Below are 22,780 nucleotides of genomic sequence, written 5' to 3' on the forward strand. Positions count from 1 at the left end.
CTGGGCCGTGTCTCTGAAGGAGGCTGCGTGGTGTCTGCGTCCCCTCTGGCTCCTCTGAAGTGTGACCAAGTCCCTCCCTTTGCACGCAGGCTGGCCCTGGACAGGCCCTGACCGGGAGGGTGCAGAAGTGTGTCTGTCAAGACGCCCAGGGCTTCCCCTCCTCCCCCTGGAGCCCTGAGCACTGGATACAGAGCCACGTGTGGCCAGAGGCCCAGCCGGCTCTCAGGCTTCAGACACCCAGGTGGGGCCAGGTTTCCAGTCCCAGGGGTCCCAGCCCCTGGACCATCTGCCCATCGATGCCACGTGGAGCAGAAGTCCCCCGCTGAACCGTGCCCCCAGCTCCTGACCTACAGAATTTTGCACAAATAAACAATGATTGCTATCTCTGGGTGGTTTGTCAGCCAGTGAAACGGCCTAGTGACCCGATGTAGCTGGGGTCCCAGCGGCCTGGCAGTGAACGGTGTCGGGGGAATCCAAGCACAGACGGCGGGAGGTGAAGCAGGACTGGCTGGGTCACCTGCCGCACGGGACAATGTTCGCTAACCAGGCCCATGCCCCAGCAGGGCCGTGAGGCTGTCACGGCAAAGAAGGCAGACAGGACTTGGCACCCTGGAGCCTCAGCGGCAGAGGCTGGCTTCTAAAACAGGCAGGGATGCTTGAACGAAGCGAGGACTGAGGTCAGAGACACTGGCACGCAGGCTCAGCCTCACAGAGCAGAGGGAAGGGGCCCACAGACCCCACGGAGGATCAGAATGGGTCTTAGCCTAGGAGCTGCATGCGGGTGGGAAAGGTCCGGACCCCGCAGACCGATGGGCTACCGGCTGGAGACAAACCCTTGTGTTTATGGGCAAATGAGGCCCCTAAGGGTTCCAAGAGCATTCAGTGGGGGAAAGAATGGCCTTTAACAAAAGAAGCTGCGCGTGCAATAAAAGTGGGATCTTCACCTAACGCCATACATGAAAATTAACTCAAAATGATTCATAGACCTGAACGTGAGCGCTGAAACCCTCAAACTCCAAGGTCTTTAGGGCCTCATCTCAGGCGATGGTTTCTTAGGCACGATGCCAAAAACACAAGCAGCAAGAGAAAAACAGGTGAACTAGGACCACATCAAAATTACCAATTTTTGTGCTGCGAATGAAGTCATCGAACAAGTGAAGACACAGCCCAGAGACAGGGGGAAAATGTCAGCAAATCATACACCCGATAACAGACTTGATTCTAGAACAGACCACAAACTCCCACAACTCAACAGGAAAAAGACGAATAAACCCATTTAAAAATGGCCACAGGATTTGAATGCACATTTCTCCAGGGATGCAGCGGTCCCTCCTTCTCTGCAGGGGACACATTCCAAGACCCCCAGGGCATGGCCGAGACCCCAGACAGCACTCAACCCTGTATGCTCTGTCTTTCCTGTGCTCGGAAGTTGAATATATAAATTAGACGCAGTAGGAGATTAACAACAATAACTAATAATAAAATAGTACAATTGTGACAATAAAGCAAGAGAAAAACCACGTGACTATGAGCTGTCTCTCTGCCTCGAGATATCTTACTGTACTATACTCACTCGTCTTCCCGTGAGGACGGGAGACGACGAAATGTCCACGTACGATGACGGTCAGGGTGTGACGCAGGCATGCGGTGAAGCAGAAGGCTACGTTCGGCCTTTTCAAAGTTTTTAACAGAAGTAAAATTCATACGTAATATTAAATGAGTTTCCGCTGTACAGCACGATGATTCGCCGATCACGTACACGAAGAAATGCTCACCACGCTAAGCGCGTTACAGTGCGCCTGACTACATTCCCCGTGCCGTACCTTTCACTCCTAATGACTTTGTGGTGACACTGTCAGAAGGAGGGTCACCAGCTTCAGGACCACATTTGACTTTGGGTGTCTGAAACCACGGCCGAGGGGGTCCACTGTATACATATAGCCAAAAGCTCAGGAAGAGATACCCAACATCGGTGATCACCAGGGAATGCAAAACCAAAACCGCAGTGAAAACTCACTACAAGGGATATAATAAACAAGACAGGAAAACAAACGTTGGCGAGGATGTGCAGAAATCGGAACCCTCCCACGTTGCTGGTAGACACGTAAACAGTGCCTGAGCCTGGGTTGGGGGTTTGGGGGGTGAATGGGGATTAAATGCTGATAGGCGTGGAGCTTCTTCTGGGGGAGGGGAAAAATATTCTAAATTTAGACTGTGGCGATAATCTGCAACTCTATGAACATACTACTAAACGCTGAGTTATGTCCATTAAATGGATGAGTTGTGTGGGAAGGGCAGCCAAAGACGCCACCCCACACAGTCCACGCCGGCAGACAGAGTATTCTGAGCTGAAGGCCACGGAGAAGCAGCAGGCACAGGAAGAGCTCTCTGCCCTCCCCCCTTTGCCTAAAAGCAGGACATAAATCTGTACAGGCAGCCTGTGCCCCTCTATACGGGCAGGGAAGGGGGTGAGCCACAGCAGCCCCGAGACGCAGCAGAGGAACGCGGGCTGCAGCTAGCTCCCCTCTCCCGTCGATTCCCCCCACCCCACCCCACCCCCCTGCACTTGCCCCCAAGCACCCCCCGCTGCTTCCCCCCACCCCAACCCCTGCACTTGCCCCTACCCCACCCCACCCCACCTCCCTACACTCGTTCCCATCCCACCTCCCTGCACTTGCCCCCACCACGTGTCGCCGCCCCTAGAAACCCAATGTCCTCCCCGAGTCCTGTCACTTCTCCATGATTTACTGTTGTGCTGTGGACGCACTGTATGAGCGCTTTACCTCTTTGCGTTCTCCATCTCTGGGAGCTCCCAGGCCTGGACTTCTGCTTGTCCCTCTCTGGTTCATCTGTGCTTTGTCGGTCTAACTCAGAGTCCCAGCCAGTGAACGTACAATGTGCAGAGGGAAGGCATTTTCCTCCCCTCAAAAGTATGTGAACTAAACCTCAGCAAGGCGGCTGCAGAAACAGACAAGGCCCAGCCAGCTCCGGAGCCGGCAGAGATGCAGGGGGCTGAGCCATCAGGACTTCACCCTGCCTGGCTGTCCTGCCAGCCCGTCCAGGAGCGCATGGTGAGAAGAGCCAGTCCTCTGCAGGGCTGGTGCACAGCGTGCAAGACTTCTAAAAAATGGTTTTCATATAGTCAAAGAAATAAAGGACCTAGATTGCAGTTTTTAATAACATGCTTTTTGTGCAGTATTTACTACACTTTCCAACAAATTGTCGGAGCAGCCAAGCGATGGGGGGGGGGTGGGGGTAACACATGTAGACAGTTACAGCCTTGCCTGGGGCTCTAGGATTTCACTGAATGTGTCGTGGAGAAAAACGTGTCCAAATTCAAATTGGAAAGGCCAGTGTGAACTCACAAAAATAGAGCAAATGTGTTTCCCCCGTGACAACAGTGGGCTCGACGACCACTGGGTGTTTCTGAGTCTCTTCTCCCCCCCACAGAGGACCCAGGGCACGTGGGTCCACGTTTCCAGGCAGAGAAAGCTCATGGGCGGCCTGGAAGACTGTTGTTCCGGGACGTCAGACGTTTGCTGAGGGACAAGGTCTGGAGTATGGGGACTCCCCACAACGACACGGTGATGCTGGGTCTCTTCTGGGTCCTTCTCACGACCACCCTAAGGATGAGATCAACATGAGACAGATTACAGGAGGGAAAGGAATTCAATTTCGTAGGTAAATATGTATGCGCGGGAGCCCCACGAAGACAGAAGACTCGAACAAGTGACCAAGCAGGCGACTTTCATGCCTTTTAGACAGACGAACGGGGAATTTGTGAACCACTGACAGTGGTTTGGGCTGGGGTCCTAAACAACCGGAGGAGAGGTCTGTTCACACAGCCTCCATCCCTCGACTTCCCACCAGCCTCCTGTGTGGGGAGGGTGCCTCTGGCAGGGGAGATTCGTCTCCGTGGTCAGGAGGGTGGCGTGAGGGAGGTGGTCGGAGTGTCCTTCCTTCGTGGGCTGTTTCTCCAGCATCTTTAATTCAGAGTTATCAATATGGGGTCATGTATTCTGAACCCCACCAAGGACTAGAGGCTTCTCAAATGTAACGCGTGGAGGGGACTTCCCCCGAGGTTGCCCCTCTCTTGCCCTGTCCCTCTCCTCTCCTCCAGCCTTGAGGTTCATCCAGGAGTCAGACCAAGACCTTTCTGGCCTTGCCTCACAGGCACACCCCCATCCCGGACGTGCCGAGACTGAGCCCCATTCCCGTCCTCATCCTTGTGGTGGCTGAGCCGGTTCTGTTCGCCCACTGCACCAGCAGCCCCAGCCGTGAGGACAAGCCCGGGGAGGCAGGGAGGCCCTCACATGGCACCGACACAGGGACAGCCCACGCGGCAGGGTCTGGGGAGGCTGCATGAACGCAGGAAGCGGATCAGACAATGCGTAGCTCACTTAACAAGCAGCGCACAAAATGAAAACAACGCAGGACCACACAGACCACCCTGGATAAAGCTTGAAAACAGAATGCGGACCAAGCAAAGCTGCTGACTTTGTGACTTCTATGATACCATTCATGTAAAATTTAGAAAAAAAACACAGTGGATTGTATGCATTAAAATAAATCTTTTGTTGGGCGCCCGGGTGGCTCAGTCGGTTAAGCGTCCGACTTCGGCTGAGGTCATGATCTCACGGTTTGTGAGTTCAAGCCCCACGCTGGGTTTTGCGCTGACAACATGGAGCCTGCTTGGGTCTCTCTCTCTCTCTCTCTCTCTCTGCCCCTACCCCACTTGTGTTCTCTCTTTCAAAATAAATAAACATTAAAAAAAAATTTTAAGTGGATGTGTACTATATGACAGCAATGACATCTCTCAAAAAGAAGCACTCAGGTGTAAGTGGATGTTTCATCATAGTAAAAGCTGGAAGCACCTAAGTGTCCGTCAGACGGGGATTTAAATTAACTATGGCCCCTTAGCACCGTAGAAAACCATGTTAGCAGCTAAAAAGAATGGCAGACCGATGACTCATGTCTTCAGTGGTGCCTGTGCCCTCTTCACCCCAGGCTCCCTGCCCACACACCCCAATGTGACGCGTGCTGGTGGGCCGGTGGGCCCCTGTGTTCTTACTCAAAGTTCACTGGAAAGATCCCTGCGGGGACATGACCTCCGTCCGAAGCAACAGTGCAAAATGCCACCAGCCACTGAGCTTCCCGTGACAAACTTCCACAGGCCACCCTGCGCGAAAGAAAGAACCTACGGTTTACAAGAGAAATACTTCTATAAAGACTGGGTGGAGGTGGGGTGTGGAAATGATTTGGGGAACCACACAGATGTTCGAAAGTCTCTCACATACTTGGAGAGACTGAGATTCTTCACCACAAAATTAAACCCGGTGAGATGGGGACTTGGTGTTCAGTGGGGACAGAGTTTCAGTTCTGAGAGATTTAAGTGTTCTGTGGGCAGATGGCGGTGGTGGCCGCACAGCCGTGTGGATGCACTTAGAGTCTGCACCACAGGCTTGAAAATGGTTACGACGGTAAGTATTATGCTACCTGCATTTTACTGCAAGGAAAAAACTAAGACATTATGAGAGGGGCGCCTGGGTGGCTCAGTCGGTCAAGCGTCCGACTTCGGCTCAGGTCATGATCTCCCGGTTCGTGGGTTTGAGCCCCGCGTCGGGCTCTGTGCTGACAGCTCAGGGCCTGGAGCCTGCTTTGGATTCTGTGTCTCCTTCTCTCTCTGCCCCTCCCCTGCTTGTACTCTGTCTCTCTCTCAAAAATAAATAAACATTAAAAAAAAATACCTAATATTAAAAAAAAGACATTATGAGAGATGAAAACCTAAAGACAGAGAACGGGCCTGTGACGAGTTCCTGGGGGCTGGTCTTGCTGCTGGTGGCAGCTCAGGAGGAGAAGTGGAAATTGCTCAGTTTCCAGTCTGGGGAGGCAGGAAAGGGGCACACACCCCGGCGGGTGTCTGCGCAGACCAACAGCTGTCCTGGGACCGGCCGCTGGCCGCACCCCCCTTTCACATGAGTCCTTGTGATCTGGCCCACTCTTGGGGCTTATACGCGCCAAACGCAGCCCCCGACGGTGCATTCCTGGTGCCGGAGGCCAGAACTCGGGTGCTGGGCAGCTCCTGGCGGAGAGCTCTGCGGAGCGACCTTAGGGGTGATGGAGCACAGCACCACTGGGGGCCTTGCCATCCTGAAGACATAACAAAGAAAAACAGAAGGCTCCTCCCGGGAGGAGGTGCACCCCAGGGACCCCTTCATCAGGGTCTACGAAGGGGAAGGTGTGTGGGTGATGCCCCAGCACAAGAGGCAATAAGACCGAGCCCCCCGTGTGGCTTCCTGTTCTTCGGCCCCTTGGGAAGTCAGCTTGTGGGCACGAGAGCCGGGGAGCAGGTGCCGGATCCCCCCAGCTCCCTCTGGCCGGAGGCAGGCTGCCTCAGCTGTCCCAAGAGGTGAGGACCACGCGCCCCTCGGGGTGAAAGGCAGAGGAAGGTGTGCCTTTGCTCTTGGTGGTGGACAGGATCACTTATTCCATGGACACAGGAGACAAAAGAATCCTTAGCCGTCCCCACTGAAAGGAGTGTGAAAGCTACAGACCCCCCGTTCGTGGGGGACAGAACAACAATTCGAGCAGCCAACCTTCCTCTTTCCTTTCCGCAATCAGAAACTTGAGGCTGGAAAGCTAATGTTTATCACTAATTTAGAGACTCATCTGTGAACTTACATGTATGCTCAGCAGTGTAGAGGGGGAAGAATAATTCTCCTTTACCCTCTGAGTTCCTGGCTGAGACCCGCCCCTGCAACTAAAGACAGATAAAAACAAGTTTATTCATATGTGAACCTCACGTACACGTGGGAGGGACCCAGCTCCCCGGATGGCCCATGCCGCCTGGTAAAATACCATCAAGGAAGACGCTGGGCGGGGAGGCCAGGATCCAGCACAGCCAGCAAACAGGGCTTGAAGTCAGTGCCTTCCCCACCACTAAGACTCTGCTGTGGTTTGGATTCATCCTCTTCCTGGTACAGAGAGGGAGCCGGACAGTGGCGATTTCCTTTACAAAAGGCAACTGTCCCCTACAAAGGGGACTCCCAGATCCTCTCTCTGCTGTTTCTCAAAATCGTCCTCATGCCGAAGAGGCATCTTTTGGGGTGATGTATTCTGTTACCCTTCAGCAAGCTCTAATATCTAGAATAATCCTGGTAGTTTCCCCCAAATAACTATACATTCACTATCACCTATTGTCTGTGTTAAATAACAAAAATTGAGCTGAGTATTTAAAAGATCAAATTGGCTTTATGAAAATTTGTGGATCCACAGCACCCCACCCAGCAAGTGGATGGGAGCTCTGTAAGACCGCAGAAGAGAAAACATTTTTAACAAGGCAGAGAGGGAGTAGAAGAAAGGAAATTATTAGCAAAGAACGCATTGTTTGGGGCAGGGCCGCCCTTCTGGGGGAGCAGAAAGGGTCTATCAGTGGACCGCCTAGTGCTGACCAGGAAACTGTGTCCACTGGTTGAAGGTCACATTTCTGGGGTTGGAAACTGCAGCCAGGTTAGATAAGTCCTGGCGTACTGACGAGAGGACCCTGACATAAGTGACTCCATTCTGCGCCTGCGGTTTTCTTTTAACAAGTGTATTTTGTTTTGTCGGGTTTTTAACCGATCTGGTATTTATAGTTCGGTTTCCTCAGTGAATAAAGGCTGTGGTTTTAAGGTCACTGACACCTCCCTGCCCCCCCCCCCCACCCCATATACCAGCTTGTCCCTTCTCTCTTAATTTTCCTTGACAGCTGGGCCCCTGCTTCTTCTTTTTTTTTATTTTAAAAAACATTTTTAAGTTTATTTATTTATTTTAAGACAGAGAGAGAGAGACAACCCAAGTCGGGGAGGCGCAGAGAGGGAGAGAATCCCAAGCAGGCTCCGCACTGTCAGTGCAGAGCCCGATGTGGGACTCAGGACTCACGAAAGGTGAGCTCATGACCGGAGCTAAAGCTGAAAGTCAGACACTTAACCCACTGAGCTACCCAGGCGCCCCTGGGCCCGTGCTTCTAAGCTCCAGGCCAAGGAGAAATCACACTCCAGAAAGATGATCTAAAATGTTAGTTTATGATCTTACACATTTTCTATTTGGTTTGACAGAGACCTTTTGAAGCCATAATGTAAACTGTGCTGGCTTCTCCAGCTAGACCCCGGGACCTGCCCTCTGTGGCTCACCTGCTGTCCCCACCCATCATCTGCGTCCCACATTTTTCCTTAAACTCTTCTGTCCAGCTGATCTCTTACCTCAGAGGACCCGCACAACAAGGAAACTGAACGCCACCCCGCCCCCAGCCAAGCACTAGCACCTACCCAGACCAGAGTGAGCTGTGAGCGGGATCCCCACCTGGCACCTGCACAGAAGGACCCTACAGTGACCCACAGAGTGACCGACAGTTCCCTTTACCTCATTATAACCCTAAATTCTTCCCCCCTCCCTCAGGGAAAAGCACAAGCCTCCTTTACAGGTACAGTCGTGTTTCCTTAAGAACCACATGAACTTATGCTGGCCTTTGTGTTCAGTGAGGAGGCTTCCCTACCTAAATATTCGTCCTAATCCTAAACAAAGGGGACCCATCCACCTTTGCTCCCGGAGTTATTCTCCACGAGCTCCTTATTTGCTGCAAATAAAGTTTCCTTGTGCGAAGGCTCACCTGCTGTAATTTCCATCTGTGACTCACCAAGGAGAGAACTCAACCCTGGTTGGGTTACACTGGATTATATTAACACATCGATTCCCTTTTCCTATATAAATCTTACTTGATATCCAAAAGAGTCTAACTGTAGAGATCACACGTTGCCTGCAAAGGGGCCCCAGGAATGATGCTCTGAACCGTCCAGGGGATCCAGTTCCTGCTCTGGCCCGCAAGCTGTCTCTGTACTTTGTGGGGGTGAAAACAAAGTCCAGTGTGGGCTTCAGCAGCACCAGAAGAGCCTGTCTGCTTAACTGACGTATCTCCTTAGCAGAAAGACAGTTCTGATGGTGAATCGTACAAGTGGCAGCGACATTCCTACCCGATTTGTGTTTGTTCATCAATCAATCTAGCTCTGATTTCCTCCTTCCTGTCTGTTTGCAGAAGGTTTTGTTAAAAAAATAAAGGGGAAGCAGATGAGCACAAATCCAGTCTTAACCAAGCAAGTAGGCCGAGGTGGAGGAGCCCCGGGGCGAGCTGCAGGGAACCGGCGCCTGTGCTGATGTCCCCACGACACCAGGGGCCGACGGACAGACACGCGTTCCCACCCAGCTCTGAGAAGGAAGCGAATTCTTCCCTGCCTACCACTGCCGTCTCCTAAGCGCCCCTTGGCCTGCACCAAAGAAGGAAGGAATTTGGGGGTGAAGCCCCTCTTCCTGCCAAGCACAGACTGGTCACTCCTAGGAATGAAAGGAGAAGAAACAAGCGACTTCGGTTTCCTTCCGCAACAAGCCAAAAGTGTCACCTGATCAAACGGTGAGGAGCTGTTATTCAAGGCCGTGGGGCAGGGGGCAGGGGGCAGGGGGCAGAGTCCAGCTGCGGTGCTGCAGGGATGCGGGGGTGTGGGCCAGGCCAGGCGGGGGACGGAGGGTGGGTGGGTGGAAAACCACCCACAGGCGCCAGCCAGGTGGGGGGTTCCGGCGAACCCCGCCCGATGGGATGCTTGCGGCAGGCGGGAACGTGGTCTGACGTCGGGGTGGGGTGAGGGGTCCGCTATCCGCGCGGGGGAATCCGGGCTAAACCGACTCAGCAGGATTCTTTGTCGAGCTCGTCTTCAGGGGCCGAGCGAGGAGCCTGTCTGAAGGTCGGGCACAAGAGTCCCGGTGAAGCAGCAGATTTAAATCCGCAGACACCGCGTGCGCGCGTGCTTAATTTCGGAAGCGGAGGAGGCGGAGACCCGCGTGTTCCCTCCCTCGTGGTGCGGTGACTTGGGACAGCGAGGACTTGCTGCCCCGGTTGTCCGGGAGTGCCCCAAAACCTGTTCCAGGGACGAACCAGCCCGACAGATGCAAAAATCGAGACGGGAGTGGGGGCGGGGGGACGCACACACTGGTTCTCGGTTCCACCTGCAGGACCCGCGCCGCGTCCCCACGAGGTCCCGCCCCGCGGCCTGATCTCAGGGACCCGCGCGCCGTCCCCACCGGGTCCCGCCCCGCGGCCTGAGCTCGGGGATCCGCCCCCGGTCCCCACCGCGTCCCGCCCCGCGGCCTGAGCTCAGGGACCCGCGCGCCGTCCCCACCGGGTCCCGCCCCGCGGCCTGAGCTCGGGGATCAGCCCCGGTCCCCACCGCGTCCCGCCCCGCGGCCTGAGCTCAGGGACCCCTCTTCTGTCCTCCAACATTTACGGAGCACCCAGTCCGAGCCGGGTCTGGAGTCTCCACTGGCGGGAGCCCGTGCCTGAGAGGGGGACAGGGCCCTGGAAGGGCAGGTGGGGGAAGGGAGGGAGGCGGAAACCTCAGGCTTCCCTCCCTCTTTGACCCCCTCCTCCTCCCTAACCACGGGATAAAGCCTCCTGCTGCTGTGTTTAACCCGGTCGGTTCCCCGCGCCCGGACCCCTGCCGACGCCCCAGGCTTAGCAACAGGAGTTTGGTTCGGTGACTGAATAAACGTTTCCTGCTCTCAGGAGGTGCAAGGAGGCCCCCCTTGGTGGCACCGCGAGCTTCCCGCCCTTCCCGCCGCCGGCCGTGCCGCCTGCTCTTCCGTATCCTGGGCCCCCACCCGGCCCCCCGGACACTGATGAGCGTGCCCGGCCCCACTGTGAGCAGAGCGTTAGCTCCGCGGGGCAGGAAAGCTGCTTCCGCGCTCCCTGGGGGGCTCTCCCGCTGGGCAGACACTCGAAGGGGCGGCCACCGCGGGGCTCGTGTGGCGTCCGGCCAACAGCCCACCTGTGGGGAGGGGACGGGGCTCAGGAACAGGTGTCCTGGCCCCAGCGGCGGCTGCTTTAGCAGCTTTGTCATGTAGAATCGTCCCCGGACGTCCCGGGAGACACCTTCGCAAATGCGGATTTACCTTCAGCTTTGACGCAAGCGGGGGAGCGGTGGGGAGGGGGGAGGGCGGAGAGCTTGCTTTGGCCTCTGCTGTTTCTCACTTGTCTTCAGCTCAAAATAATCCTTATGCCAAAGTGGCTTATTTGTGGGTGGAGTGTTTTGGTTCCCTACAGCCCTTAATAACCTCAATTTAAAAAAAATTTTTTTTTAAATGTTTATTTTTGAGAGAGGCAGAGACAGGATCAGAGTGGGTTAGGGGCAGAGAGAGAGGGAGACACAGAATCCGAAGCAGGCTCCAGGCTCTGAGCTGTCAGCACAGAGCGCCGGGCTCCAACTCACGAGCTGTGAGATCATGACCTGAGCTGAAGTCGGAAGCTCAACCGACTGGGCCACCCAGGCGCCCCAATAACCTCAAATTTTTAATGGTGGCCAGATGCGCTGCCCAGGTTGGAGGACAGTCATGGTGACAGGGGTCCGTATGGCACCAGTACTGCAGTGTTTAAAATTCCCTCTCTGGGGCACCTGGGTGGCTCAGTCGGTTAAGTATCCTGCTTTGGCTCAGGTCATGATCTCTCGGTTTGTGAGTTTGAGCCTCGCATGGGGCTCTGTGCTGACAGCTCAGAGCCTGGAGCCTGCTTCGGATTCTGTGTCTCCCCATCTCTCGGCGCCTCCCCTGCTCATGCTCTGCCTCTTTCAGTAATAAATAAACGTTAAAAAAAAATTTTTTTTTTTAATTCTGGCTCTGTCTGTTCCAGCTGAGGAGTTGTGGGTTCTCTTCAGGCCTCAGTTCACTCATTATCCAGACCAGAGGTAATAACTGTCCGTACCTCCTAAGTCTGTTTGTAAAAACAGAATGACTTAGCAATGTGAAATACTTAGCACGTCACCCAGTACGTAGTAAGCACCCCATAAATGCCAGCTTTTTTATTCCTTAGCTACAAAAGGAGTTCAGCAATAATCCGCAGCCACAGGAACCCTGTGAATTTTGGGGTGAGTGTATTCCTTTAAAGGATTATATGTGGATAAGGAAATTTCAATCTTGAGGTGCCTGGGTAGCTCAGTTGGTTAAGCATCTCACTTTGGCTTAGGTCATGATCTCACAGTTCAAGGTTTGAGCCCCGAGTCGGGCTCTGTGCTGACAGTTCAGAGCCTGGAGCCTGCTTTGGATTCTGTGTCTCCTTCTCTCTCTGCCCCTCCCCTGCTCTCACTGTCTCTCTCTCTCAAAAATAAATAAACATTAAAATAAATAAAAATAAAAGGAAATTTCAATCTTGCTGAAACAACGAACTTTATTCAGTCCCAGACAGAAAGCCGCAGGTGAAGAAAATACTGCATGAACACAATACAGGAAGAAGGGTGAGGAGGGAGAAAAGAACTTTGAAAAAAGTATGGTAGAACTTATTTCATTTAAAATGAAACACTACAGCCAGGTGCTGGTTAGGTTAATAATATTGGGAGGTCACTGAATGGCATCTCCAAGGGGCACCCCATAAATTACATACCTGCTGTTCATTGGGATTCTGAACACCTTGAGAAATAGAACAAAAAGGTAGTAAATAGTGATGTGGAAATGTTGGGGTTCATAGTGGGTGGTCAAGAAAGAATTCTAAAGACATTTTCCGTGCAAAAGGAGGTTTTATTAAAGCACGGGGACAGGATCCGTGGGCAGAAAGAGCTGCACTGGGCACAACTGGGGTTGTGAGGGGTGACTGATTATGTACCCTCAGGTTGGGAGGGGGTCAGGGACAGTGTAAGTCTCTAAGGAATTTTGGAAGCCAGGTTTCCAGGACCTTGAGGGGCTAGCTGCTGTCAGGAAAAGGTCATTTATTACTGTTTCGTAAAAACTCAGTCACGAGATCAGATTTATATCAGGTGGCCCCACGCTTGGAGGATGATTACCAACATATATCTTGGGGGCAGAGATAAAAGAACTTTACAAAGGAATTTTTATACGTTAAAGTAGATTTACAGGATACCAGCGGTCAGGATAATGTCAACCTAAGGTTGCCTTTTGCCCTCAGCAAAGTGTCATCATCCAGGCAGCTGAGCTCCTACAGGAAGGTCACTTGGCCTGTCCCAAGGCCTTGTCAGTCGGCTGGAGGCATAAGGAAATTCTTTTTTCTTTTGGCTTTGTTTCCCACATCAAATAGCACTACCATTTAGTGCTCCTAGGAGTAATGCCCCTCTCTCCCTGTGAGACACTTGCCTTCTGATCCATTTTAATGTGAGGGGTAGCTTGTAAAGAAATTTTGGAAGAAGCTCGCGTTTAGAGAATAGCTAGGGTTCCAGAGAATGGCATATCATTCGGTGCTGAAAAGACTACAGCCAACGCTCCATCCAGTGGGGATGCTGATGGTGGGGAAGCTGCATGGGTGTGTGTGTGTGTGGGGGGGGCTTGTGGAAATCCTTTGTACCTTACCCCTAATTTTGTTGTGAATCCACAATGCTCTGAGACAAAGTCTGCTTTTATAAAATATACCGAATATGTAAAAGGATAAACTTTACGGCAAAGAGATAAGGTGCATGGTTCTAATGAAATTGCTTCCTTACAATAAAATATTCAATCAAATAGCATTTTTTTTTTACATTTATTTGTTTTTGAGACAGAGAGAGAGCATGAACAGGGGAGGGTCAGAGAGAGAGGGAGACACAGAATCTGAAACAGGCTCCAGGCTCTGAGCTGTCAGCACAGAGCCCAACGCGGGGCTCAAACTCACAGACTGCAAGATCATGACCTGAGCCGAAGTTGGTGGCCCAACCGACTGAGCCACCCAGGCGCCCCTCATATAGCATTTTAAAAAATAGTTGGTGCTAGTGATGATGCCAACAAGATGGGTTTGTATCAGAAATATATTTCTTTGGGAGGCAGTGAGTCTATACAAGAAGGTGGACTATCTGAACAGCAATCATTTCATAAAACATGTAAATCCGGGGACGCTTGGGGGGCTCAGTCAGTTAAGCCTCGGATTCTGGTTCTTGGCTCAGGTCATGACCTCAGAGTTCGTGAGTTTGAGCCCCACGTTGGGCTCTGTGCTGATAGCGTGGAGTCTGCTTGGGATTCCCGCTCCCGCCGTGTGTGTGTGTGTGTGTCTCAAAATAAATACATAAACATTAAAAAAAGAGAGAGAAAAAAGAGTGTTGTTATCAAATTAGCACTAAACCCAAAAGTGACAGACAACCCCCTGAAAGCACCTCACAGGCAGAAGGAAACCACTCTGATCTCACCGTGAGATCAGGACCTGAGCCAAAACCAAGAGTCGGATGCTTAACCAACTGAGCCACCCAGGCGCCCCACAACATTGTTTTCTTTCTTTTCGGCCTTTATGGAGGTTTTCTGGGGTGCGAAAAGATTTTGTTCTCAGTTATATCTCCAGACCACTGGGCAGGAACAACCCCCAGCACACCTGCCCCGGAGCACTGCATATGAGGCCAGACGCTTGGCCCACCCCAGGGAGTGCTCCTCTCCCGCCACGGAGGCGGCAGGGTCCTCCAGTGGGAGCTCAGGCCAGTTACCGGCAATAGGAATTTCTGGGCTAGGGCTGGGATATCAACATGTTTTGCTTTGTTTTTCACTTCCCAGTAGACTCCAGAGCACACGCACTGCTGAGATTTCCACTCTGGAAGACCAAACAAACCCAACTCTCGCTGGAATTGGAGCCTTCAGCAGAACCATAAGGGAGCCAGGTCTCTAGACTGCCTTCTATTTGGGGAATAATAAGTTGCCATTAATTTAATTTCACATAACTTAGCTCGCAATGAAAAATCCAAGATAGCTACCGTAAGAAAGCGTAAGGGAAGAAAAAAGTTCCTGAAAAGAAAGCAAAGACTGATGCCACAGATAAGCAGGAGAAAAGCAGACAAATGGAGTTTTTGTAAGTTCTACATGACACAGGAGCCTGCGTAAGGAAGTGAAGACCCACGGAAATGGTTAAGCCTGAGTGTTTTTGTGCAAGGTTTGATGAAGAGTGGACAGTCGTGGGGCCACAAGACAGGATGAGGTGGGAGGTCGGTGTAGTAAGCCAAAATCAAGGTCTGTTCGTCCAGATTTTTCTCAGCGTTGCTGCTCAGGGCAAATGGAAGGCACCAGTCATATGAGGGTCTTAAGCCAGCTTCAGGGAAAGGGGAGGTCAGAGAACCCGTCTACTGCCTGTCATTTCTCAAATCCCTTCAGCTTAAAATGTTCTACATGCCCAGGCACCAAGATACCCTGAGCCCTATCAGAGGGAATCATTAGTTCAAGCTTTATACTGAAAAATCTAACCATGAGTTAGATTTTTTTCTAACCTTTCAAAGCTTAGAAATCCAATCCAAACTTTATAAGACTGTGGCCCTGTTAAAGAAAAAAATTTTTCTGATTCTTGTTAAAGACAGGACGATGGCAATAGGTGTCCAGACTGTCAGATATGGGCACTCCTGTGCAGCAAGGACGCTGGGGATGTGCAGCCACAGGTCATGGTCATGTGAGGTCGGTTCAGCCAGAACCCCCTTCTGATCTGTGGATCTTACTGTACCCCAAATTTTCCTTAATACACTAGCTGTAACTGTTGCTGTGGCTAGATTGTAAATGTTTGTGGGAAGGGGTTGTAGATATATTGTCAACACCCAGCATGATGACTGGTCCCCAAGATGTTTCTCAAATGTAATGAAACTAAACACAAAGACATACATTTCTGGGAAATAAAATAATAGGAAAGAGAAAGAAAGAAAGAAAGAAAGAAAGAAAGAAAGAAAGAAAGAAAGAAAGAAAGAGAAAGAAAAAAGAATTAAGTAAATTTAGACTATAGTTGGTTGATTACAAGGCAAAAAGAAAACTCAGGGGACTCATCATGATTTGTTCCTTGGGTCCCGAGGTCCCTTGCCAGCTGGCCTTCTTCTCTGCACTTTGGAGTCTCACCAGGTTTGTTTCACATACAATGTCCAGTTGTTTTGGTTGTACTTAGCAGGAGGGACAGGGAAACCACCACGACTCACCCATCATGAAGTGGATTGTTTGAATAGCCTTAATTACTAAAGAAACTGACACCATAATTTAAAACTCTCAATAAAGAAATATTTAGAGCCAAATGGTTTCATTGGAGACTTCTACCAAATGTTTAAAGAATGAACCCTAGGGGTGCCTGGGTGGCTCAGTCAGTTGAGCATCTGACTTCGGCTCAGGTCATGATCTCACGGCTCGTGAGTTTGAGCCCTGCATCGGGCTCTGTGCTGACAGCCCAGAGCCTGGAGCCTGCTTCCAATTCTGTGTCTCCCTCTCTCTCTGCCCCTAACCCACTCGCATTCTGTCTCTGTCTCTCTCAAAAATAAATAAACATTAAAAAAAAAAAGAACCCTAATCGTACACAATCTATTCTAGAAAACAGCAGAGGTGAGAACACCTCCCAAATCATTTAATAAAGTTTGTATTACCTTAATACCAAAACCAGATAAAGAAAATACAAAACACGAAACTAAAAAAAAAAAAAAAAAAAAAAATCCACAGACCAATATCCCTTATGGGTAGATGTACAAAAATCCTTAACAAAATATAGCAAATAGAACTCTACAGTGTGCTTAAAAATTGTACACCATGACCTGGTAATGTTGGTTCCAGGGATGCAAGACTGGTTCAATGTTGGAAAACCAATCCGTGTAATCCACTACTAACAGCTTTAAAAGGAAAAAGAAGGGACACCTGGGTGGCTCAATTGGTTGAGCGTCCAACTTCCGCTCAGGTCATGATCTCACCATTCGTGGGTTTGAGCCCTGCATTGGGTTCTGTGCTGACGGCTCGGAGCCTGGAGCCTGCTTTGGATTCTGTGTCTCCCTCTCTGTCTGCCCCTCCCCGCTCTTGCTCTGTTTCTCTCTCTCTCTCTCTCAGAAATAAATAAACATCAAAAAAATTTTTTAAAGGAAAAGGAAATCGCGTGATCATATCAATCAATGCAGAAAATGCTTCTGACAAAATTCAACATCTATTAATGATAAAAAATCTCAGAAAAATAGGAGTAAAAGGGAACCTCCTTAGCTTGTATCTTGATAAAAACCTACACATTGAGGCATCTGCGTGGCTCAGTCGGTTAAGGGTCCAGCCCTTGGTTTCGGCTTAGGTCATGATCTCATGGTTTGTGCATTTGAGTCTCACATCAGGCTCTGTGCTGACAGTGCAGAGCCCGCTTGGGATTCTCCCTTTCTCTCTCTCTCTCTCTCCTTCTCTCTGTGTGTCTATCTGTCTATCAATACCACACAGTCCTGATTGTTAGAACTATAAGTCTTGAAATCAAGTAAACTAATTTTCCTACGTTATTCCTTTAGGTATTCTAGCTCCCTTGCCTTTCCATATAAATTTTAAATTTAACATTTTGTCATATAAATTATCTCTCTCAAAACAAATAAATACACTTAAAAAAACACCTCCAACTAACATTATACTTAATAATAAAAGACAGCGATTTCCTTTTAAGATCAGGAACAAGGAAAGGATACCCACTCTACCTCTTATTCAGCACCATGTTAGAAGTTCTATGCAGTACATAAGACAAGAAAAGGATTAAAGGCATACAGATCAGAAAAGAAGAAACAGAACTGTCCCTATTGGTAGATGGTATGATTTCCTACGTAGAAAATCACGAGGTATTAAAAAACCTCCTAGAATTAATACAAAAGTCAACTGTATTTCTATCTACTAACAATAAGCATGTGGACACAATACTACTCAAAATCACTCAAAAAAATATGTACGTGTAAATCTAACAAAACATTATAGGATTTGTATGGTAAAAACTATATTATGCCAATGAAAGAAATAAAAGACCTAAATAAGTGGAGAGACATACCTGTTAATGGATCAGAGAATTTGACAAAATGGCAACTCTACCCAAATCAATACACAAGTTTCATGAAATTCCTACCAAAATCCCAGCAAGATAATTTGCAGATATACACAAGTTCATTCTAAAATTTATATGGAAAGGCAAAGGAGCTAGAATAGAGAAAGGAATAACGTAGGAAAATAAGTTTACTTGATTTCAAGACTTATAGTTCTAACAATCAAGACTGTGTGGTATTGAGAGAGAGAGACATAGATCGACAGAGCATAATAAAGAACCCAGGGATAGATTCACACACATACACCCAAATAATTTTCCATGGAAGTATGAGAGCAATTCAATAGACAAAAAATAACCTCTTCAACAGACAATGCTGGAGCCATTGGATAGCGATGAGGGGAAAAAAACCCAAAATGACTCTGAAACTAAGTCTCATACCATATAGAAAATGCCTTCAGAGTGGATCAAAGATTCAAATGTAAAATGTAAAACTACAGAACTTTTAGAAAAAGATCATAAGAGAAAATCTGCAGGGTCTGGGGCAAGGCACAGAGTTCTTAGACTGGACACCAAAAGCACTGCCCACTTAAGGAAAAATTGGATTAAGTGTGTATTAGCCTCATAGAGCTACCACAGCAAATTACCACAATCTGGGCGGCTTAAGATAACAGCAGTCTATTCTCACAGTTCTGGGGGCCAGAAGTCCGAAATCCAAGCGTTGGCAGGGTCCCGGTTCTCCCGAAGTCTCTAGGGAAGGATGCTTCCTGCTTCTTCCAGTTGTGGCGACTGCCATCCATCTATGGCTTGTGGATACATCACTTCATTCTCATCCTCTTTCTTCACGTGTCTCTCTCTGTACATGAACACCAGTCTCGAATTTAAGATCCACCTCAATCCAGTATGACCTCACCTTAACTTGATCACATTGGCAAAGACTCTGTTTCCAAATAAGGGCACATTCACCAGTACCGAGGTTAGGACCTTGGTGTATCTCTTTCCAGGGACACACAATTAGACTGCATGAAAATTAAAACCTCTTATTCTGCTAAAGAGTCTGCTAAGAGGGTTAAAAGACAAGTTGCAGAATGGGAGGGAATATTTAGAAACCACATATTCAGAAAAAGACTAGTACCTAAAATACATAAAGAACTCATAGAACAACGATTTAAAAAACCCAAATAATCTAACCAGAAAATGGGTGAAGTCATCAAGAGACATTTCACCAAAGAGATGTATGGATGACAAACAAGTATGTGAAAAGATGCCGTGATGGTTAATTTTATTTATTTAAAAAAAAAATTTTTTTTAACCTTTATTTATTTTTGAGACAGAGAGAGACAGAGCATGAATGGGGGAGGGTCAGAGAGAGGGAGATACAGAATCTGAAACAGGCTCCAGGCTCCGAGCTGTCAGCACAGAGCCTGACGCGGGGCTCGAACCCGTGATGGTTAATTTTAAAGATGCTTCGCTAAGCTGTGTTATAGGCTGAAGCAAGCACCCTCCCCCCCATCACCACCAAATTCACACACTGAAGTTCTATTCCCCAGGACCTCAGACTGTGACTATATCTGGAGTTGAGGCCTTTAAAGAGGTGATTAGCTTAAAATGAGGCCATTAGGGTGAGTCCTAATCCAATCAGACTGGTATTCCTATAAGAGAAGAGAGTCTGGACACACACCAGGCCACACCAGAGGCACGCGCACAGAGGTAGGCCACCTGCAGGCCAGGGAGAGGGGCCTCCGAAGAAACCAACTTGCTGATGCTTTGATCTTGGACCTCTAGCCTCCAGAACTGTGAGAAAACAAATTCCTGATGTTAAAGCTGCCCAGCCTGTGGTATTTCTTATGTCAGCCCTAGCAAATAAATACCCCATCAGACCCAGATATTTGGTCAAACACCAGTCTAGACGTTTCTGTGAAGGTATAATTTAGATGACATTAACATTTAACTGAGCAGACTTTGAGTAAGTGAGATTGTCCTCCATGATGTGGGTGGGCCTTATCCAATCGGTTGAAGGCCTTAAGAGAAATAGACGGAGGCTGCCCAAGGAGGTGGGAATTCTGCCTCCGGATAGTCTTTGGCCTCAGACTGCAACATTGACTCTCCTGTGGGTCTCCAGCCTGACCTACAGATTTTGGAACTGCCAGCCCCACACTTGTAGGAACCAATTCCTGAAGATAAAGACATCATTAAGTACATATTTGTGTTGGTGCTATTTCTCTGGAGAGCCCTGGCTAATACAGATCACGGCATAATCAGCCATTAGGGAAACGGACCTTAAAGCCACAGGGGGCTGTCAATGCACACCTGTCAGAATGGCCATCATAAGACACTGACCACATCTAACAATGGTGAGGATGAGGAGAAAAAGGATCACTCACACAGGGCTGGCAGGGAGGGAGAGTGGTAGGGCCACTCTGGAAAACCGTTTGGCAGTTTCTTAAAACAACTTAAACCACAGGTTTTATGCAGTATCTGTACTCCCCGGCATTTGTTCCAGAGAGATGAAGACTTATGTCACTCAGAAACCTGCACATTAATGTTTATAGCCACTTTTCTCATAACAGACAAAAACTGGGAACAACCCAGATGTCTCCAATGATTGAATGGTCAGATGAGCTGCAGTGTTTCTATCCCCTGGAGCTCTACTTAGCAGTCACAAGGAACGGAGTATTTCAGCGACCTGGGGGTAACTCCCAGGAGATGGGCCAAAGGAAAAAGACGCTCAATACCAAAATGATACGTACTGTGTGATTCCATTTATATGATGTTCTTGACACGACAAATTATCGAAATGCAAAAGCAGATTAGTGGTTGCCAGGGGTTGGGAAGGGGTTAGGGGTGGGAGGGAAGTGAGTGTGGTCACAAAAAAGGAAACAAGGGGAATCCTGGTGGGATGGGAATGTTCTGAATCTTGACTGTACCAACGTCGATGTCTTGATTTTGATATTATACTATGGTCTTGCAACATGTTACCTTGGGGGGAAATGGGGTCTCTCTGTGTTCTTTCTCTCTCTGTTTTTTTTAGAGAAAAAGAGGGAGAGAGAGAGAGCATGCGCGCGCACACAAGCAGGGGAGGGGCAGACAGAGAGGGAGAGAGGGAGAATCTTAAGCAGGCTTTGCACGATCAGCACAGAGCCTGATGCAGGGCTTGAACCCACGAACTGTGAGATCATGACCTGAGCGGAAATCAAGAGTCAGACACTCAACCCTCTGACTCACCTGGGCACCCCTCTCTGTTACTTCTCATAATTGCATTTCAATCTAAAATTGTTTCAAAATAAAAATAAGATATATATAATATATTTTATATAATATATAAGATATACATAAGAGATATATATAACATATATATATAAGATGTATATAAGATATATATATATATATATATATATATATATATATAAAAGATATATAATACAATTTTAAAATGGACAAACAAGTTGAATCAACCTTCTCCTAAAGATGATATACAAATGACCAATAAGCCCATGAAAGATGTTCAACATCATTGGCCATCAGGGAAATGCACGCCCACACCACGAGATACCGCTTCATACCCACAGGGATGGCTATAATCAAAGACATACTACACTAGGTGTTGTGGGGATGTGGAGACACTGGCCCCTCGTCCACTGCTCGTCCACTTCCTGGTCCTCCAGGAAGGTCCCGGAGGACTGGCCATGGATGGACCACAACAGGAGTGTTCTCTTTCTCGGAAGAGTGGGGTAATGGCACAGACTGTATCCTCTGCCTCACCCAACCATACAACAGACCAAATATAGGAAACAACTCTGCCAACCAGTGGCCCCTGGGTTACTGCCTAGAGAGTTTGATGGCCGTGGAACCGGGAGGGGGCCCAGGTGTAACCAGGGAGTGGTGGAACCCTGTGATTGGGGTGGCCAAGGGAGTTGGGCTTCACAGGGGAGCGTGCTGCGGAGGAGAGATCACAGACAACTCTAGGAATCTGTCTGCAGAGACTTGACCTGGTTCTGGTAAGTGCGAGTACCTGAGGGGACGGAGGCCAGAGAAAGATCAGTCATGTGGAGCAGCCCTCAAGCTCATACAGTCGAGGGCAACTCACGTTCCACCAGTCAGACTGGAAAGACTCCCCCAAAACAGCGTGTTGAAAAAGGGTATTGTTTTAGCAGTGGGGACTGATTAGTTCCAGAGTAAACAAGTCTCAGAAGGGCCAAATCCTCTCCAGCATCTTCAGTGTGTACCACAACAAAGGCTAAGAATATTCAAAGGGATACAAAAACCCAAAACCAAAACAAAAAACAACAAAACCCAAACCCTGTACCCAAGGACATATTTATGATATCTGTCATGCAATAAAATATTACCAAATATGCAAAGAAGCAGGAAAATATAACTCATGATTAGTAGAAAAATCAATCAATAGAGACAGATCCAGAAAGATGCCAATGTTAGAAGACGAGGGTGTTACGACAGCTGAGATCAATATTTTCCAAATGTGCAAGTGGCGGGAAGGAACGCATGTGTACAAAAGAGATATAGAAAAAAGGACCTGAATAGAAAGATCTTCAAGAAACGAAAATACAAGTCTAGGATGAAAACTACCCCGATGGGATTCACAGCATCTTAGACAACTCAGAGGAAAGGTTAGCCAAGACGGAGCGATGGAAACCGTCCAAAATGCAACCACACTGAGTTGCGGGGCACGAAAGTGGCCTAATATTTTTGTATGGAGGGAGGGGATTCGATGAACACTCTAAACCCAGAGCTCAAACAAACAAGCAGGAACAAAAAACAGCTCAACAACCCCAAGCAGAAGGAACATGAGGAGAATGACTCGAAGCCATATTCTAAGAACATTGCTCAAAGCGAGTGATGAGGGACAATCTCCCTAGTATCAGGAAACATCGATGCATTGGGGGCAGAAAGGTGACCGTGGTGGGGCGGCCGGTGGCCCTGGGACCCTGTGCCTGGAACGCCTGTCCGTCCCCCTTCTCCTCCAGGGCTCAGCTCAGAGCCGGCTCTGGTGAGGGGCACGGACTC

At 49.2% G+C, this 22,780-nt stretch overlaps 1 long non-coding RNA gene across 1 annotated transcript in view; it reads right to left on the reverse strand.

The window, feature by feature from the left end:
* Nucleotides 1-2,724: 2,724 nt before the first annotated feature.
* Nucleotides 2,725-22,780, reverse strand: part of LOC144614000 (uncharacterized) — a 32,654-nt gene continuing 12,598 nt past the window's right edge. Inside the window, exons 2-3 of the long non-coding RNA XR_013551534.2 lie at nucleotides 5,072-5,179; nucleotides 2,725-3,623 (exon numbers count right to left, since the gene is read on the reverse strand). This is a non-coding gene — a long non-coding RNA (uncharacterized LOC144614000). The remainder of the gene's footprint in view (nucleotides 3,624-5,071; nucleotides 5,180-22,780) is intronic.

This window comes from Panthera onca, chromosome D4, assembly GCF_046562875.1.
Source record: "Panthera onca isolate mPanOnc1 chromosome D4, mPanOnc1 haplotype 2, whole genome shotgun sequence".
Lineage (NCBI taxonomy): Eukaryota > Metazoa > Chordata > Mammalia > Carnivora > Felidae > Panthera > Panthera onca.